The 4,443-nt window shown below is 43.1% G+C and overlaps 1 pseudogene; it reads right to left on the reverse strand.

The window, feature by feature from the left end:
* Nucleotides 1–2,854: 2,854 nt before the first annotated feature.
* On the reverse strand, nucleotides 2,855–2,974 carry LOC134963698 (5S ribosomal RNA; annotated as a pseudogene).
* Between the last annotated feature and the right edge of the window lie 1,469 nt (nucleotides 2,975–4,443).

Consider the following 4,443-nt stretch of genomic DNA (forward strand, 5'->3'; position numbering starts at 1 on the left):
TTACATTCTAAGAGGGGAGGGGTAGACAGACAGGGGTGACACAGTTGGGGTACATAGAGAGCGTAGAACAGAGGGTTAGGATGAGATTTGGCATATATATATAGAGATATTAGACACCAACTGCATGGATACGGCACTGTGACCGATTGTTATCCATGCGCTGGTTGAAGAATATCACCACATTAATAGAGGCGGATGGTGAGTATTACGCTAAGGGACACCGTCCCTGAAGTGACAGCGTATACCTAAATTAAGTAGGAGAGACGCTGGGAGACGCGCCTAGTAGCGTTATACGATCACCATGACAACTTGGTGACGCGACTTCCGGCCTCAGACAGTCAGGGAACACGATCACCATGACAACGTGGTGATACTCCTTTCGTGTCCCGGCTGTTAGATCTGATTACTGACGGCTAAGAGGAGCTGTAACTAGAGCAGTGAATTACTATTTCTGGCGTTACTGGTCACCATGACGACCCCGACCCACAGTGCTAGATTGCACTGATTATGACACATGATGGCATTTTTTAATTGGAAATTGACGAATAGGCAGTGAGTTTGCACATGTGGGGATTAATTATGTAGTGACAGAGGTTTGGGCGGTAAACCCTCCCTTGTTTTTAGTTATAAATATGTAGTAGGATATTCATATGGCTACCTAACTCCTGATGAAGTCCAGCTGAAAGCTATTGAAGATGAAACATGTTGAGAAAGGATATTGACTGAATCTATCTGACCCTGTGTCTGCGAATTCACAGATAAGATAACTTTTGGGGGTTTTTTATGTATGGGCAATACTTTTTCTTGTTTTTATAATAAATGTTGTGTGAATGGTATTCACTAGTGTGCCCCTTTTCTCTCTTTCTGACCATATGTGGAAACTACTTCTATGAGGATGTGGAAAGTTATCCACAACTGCAAAAGAGTGGTATACTTACCACTCATTAAGGTACTTCTGTAAATTTAGGGGGCCTTTTTTCTGTGTGACTAATATACTACTCCAGAGGATGCTATATTTTTTTTTTTAATATATATATATATATATATATCCATTGTAGAAGAGCCGCACTCACATGTCGTTAATAATCACAGTTGCTGGGGTGCAAAATCCAGGAACAGGTTCTATCAGAACAAAGTTCCATGATACATGTGCACAAATAAGGATGCACTCACCAGACTTCTCCAGGGTGAAATTGATAGATTTTAATCCAGACAGCACATACTCACAAACAGAAGGTCAACATTTCGGCTCACAGCAGAGCCTTTGTCAAGACCAGATTACCAGGTTGCCATCTGATATATATACTGTGTGTGTGTGTGCGTGTGTGTGTGTGTGTGTGTGTGTGTGTGTGTGTGTGTGTGTATATATATATATATATATATATACATATATATACTGTGTGCGTGTGTGTATGTATGTATGTATGTATATATATATATATGTGTGTGTGTGTGTGTGTGTGTGTGTGTGTGTGTGTGTGTGTGTGTGTGTATATATATATATATATATATATACACATGCAGATGCAGAGGTGGGCCTAGGCTGTAACATAACAAAATGTGGCAAAAGTGTAGTGCCAGTGTTCGCAAAAACGCGCTATAGCGCGTTTTTTACCCGGTATTGATGTTCAGGGACTCACTTTTCCAACATGTGTAAGTCCTCTGGGACGCGCTCCGCTGCAGCCAATCCCTAGCCTGGCAGATTGATTGGCGTGGCGGCCCGGCGGCAGGCTTTAAAAACAGGAGGTGGAGCCTTGCCAGTCAGGACATGACAGTGCAGCTCCGTGGCAGCGATCCTCTGTGACATGGGGTAACCCGCGGCTGGGGAGGGGGTTTGGCTTCTGAGTGCCGCCAGTGGTCCGTGGCCGGGGAGAGGGGGGGTCGGGTCGGGTGCACGGTAAGAGCTCGTTATAAGTGGCGTGGGGAGAGGGGGGCTGTCTGTTCCCGCGGTGGGGGCTGGTTCAGGGACGGCATTACAATGAGTCTCACTGACTCATTAAATGCCGCGACCAGCGCTGTGCCTGTTCGCCCGCCCATCGCCAGTGTCCCAGAGCCTGTGTATGAAGACGGCCACTGCACAGCCAGTCATTCGGGTCCTGTCTCCCGGCCAGTAAAAGGTTCGCTCTCCTTCTCCTCCCACTCAAATGCTGCCTGCGTTTTACTAATCTAAACTCCCCCTCTATTGCTGCTGACACGGACACCGGGCTGGAAGGGGAGGACTGGGGCCGCTCTCACAGCCCTTGCCTACTTCTATTACATTAGGAAATAGGGTTTAGGAGGGAACCGCACCAGTCCAAACAAGATTTTATAAACAATTAGTGGCCTCTGAAAGAACTAAATTTAAATATAATTTCTTCTGTATATGGCAACTATAGATGTTGTAGGGGTTTAACCCAGTATCATATAGTGTTGCTTTCAGTGGTGCTCCCTAGAGTCAGAGAGTATCAAGTACCAAGGGACCAAAAAGAGAGATTTGAAAGAAAGGACTCTTTTTTGGGAGCACTCTTAATTCAGAGGTTATTGGTATAATGGGTAGATTGTCAAAAAACAATTTAATCAGTAAAAGTCAAATTCTAGGAGTGGCTGTATGTGAAAAACAAAACTTAGCGAAAATATTGATAAATCGAATTATTCGTGATCTCCAAATTCACGATATACAAATTGCCAGGAGTAGAATTCTGTGACGCTTTTGTCAAAGAGAATCTGCATAATATATTTTGTGGAATATATGACCATCATTCATACTGCTAATATCCATTACGGATTTTATAAATGCAGGGAATAAAATCATTGGTCATGCGAATCCCAGTATTGAATGACATAAAGTTGAGTGCCAATGTGTCCAATAGCCAATTTATTGCAGTACCAGGGTGTTCAAAGGAGGTCTCCCTTCCTTGTACTGACCCGGCCTTTCACTGCTTAGCTTCCAAGTTCGGGAGAGATTGGGCATCTCCAGTGAAGTGTGACCACAATTATTGGACTTTTCTCCTTGGTCACTCCAATTATATGCCAAATGGTTGCTGTATATTAGGAATGGGGAGTATACGTAATTCGTAACAGGTAAGTTACAAATAAAGGAGATTACATGCAGTCAGCTGATTTATCAACATATGACACAACAGTCACAAAGATTAATTATATCTGCATAATTAATCAGGTATGTGGAAAAATTCAAATATACCACATCTATGATAATATGTGACACGGCGGTCACAAAAATGAAAGAAATATGCACACATATAGTTATGAATATTCAGCAGATGTAACAAAGCAGCCACAAAAAAAGAAGAGAAAGTAGGCGTATGTAATCATCCTAACAATCACCAGCTAATTAATCAGCATATGACACAATGGTCAAAAAGAGATAATTATACATACGCTCCCTTGATTATGTGACTGAGTTTTTTTAATTGACCTATAGTCAGTTGATAAACAGGTACGTGACACAGCGGCCACAAAAAGAAATTAAATGCATGTAATCAAACAATCTCCTGCTAATTAATTAGCATGTGACACAATGGTCACCAAAAGATAATTATGAACACAATTCCTTATTTATACAGCATGTGACGTAGCAGTCACAGAAGACGAGGATAAATTATTGAGGATAATATATGTGGGAAAATTCATACATGCCACATATGGTTACTAATTGATTATCCTTACATCTGAGCTTAGGACAGATCATCAGTACGGCCGTACCAATTTACTTAAATAATTGATATAATTTATGCTGAAAAGGACAGCATGTATGTATGGCATAATAACAGACAGACGGACATAAATCAACCGGATACCAGCTCTTTATGAAAGACCCGAATGGCGTAATAACAGGAGAACAGACTTATATCAATCAGATACTGGCTTTTGGTGATGGGCCCCTATGGGTCACTAAGGGAAAGGGAAAAAGGTGGGAGGGGGGGGGTGGGGAAGGGAAGGAGAAAAGGGAAAGGATGTGTATCACAGCAGGTTATAAATAAACCTGCAGAGAATGTTCAAAGGATTTTTGCAAGAAAAGGATAACCGCAAATGACTATTATGTCAGACAGTTGAAGCCTTGCAAAATGGTATTATAGAGTGGATGGATTTCTCATTTGTTTGGGGTGTATATGATACCAGTACTGATATATGTAATGCCGTTCCACTCGTGGCCGTGTAGAAGCTCCGGAGACTGCAGCGGCGTGTGTCCGTGTTGACGCTCCAAGAGAGCGGTAGTTTGGGGCCGTTGCCGTGGAGACACTTCAGAAGCTGCAGCGGCGTATGTCCGTGGTTTCTCTGGGAGAGAACGATAGCTGGGGCCGTTACTTGGTGACAGTCTAAGCGCTCCGGCTAGCGCGGTCACGCGTGCGCAGCACGTGATCGCTATACCTGACGTACGTTTCGCAAGATAAGCTTGATCACAGGACGTAGTGAGGTCACTGAAGGTTCCAGTTTATGTAGAGC

The sequence above is a fragment of the Pseudophryne corroboree genome, chromosome 9 (genome assembly GCF_028390025.1).
Source record: "Pseudophryne corroboree isolate aPseCor3 chromosome 9, aPseCor3.hap2, whole genome shotgun sequence".
In the NCBI taxonomy this organism is placed as follows: Eukaryota; Metazoa; Chordata; class Amphibia; order Anura; family Myobatrachidae; genus Pseudophryne; species Pseudophryne corroboree.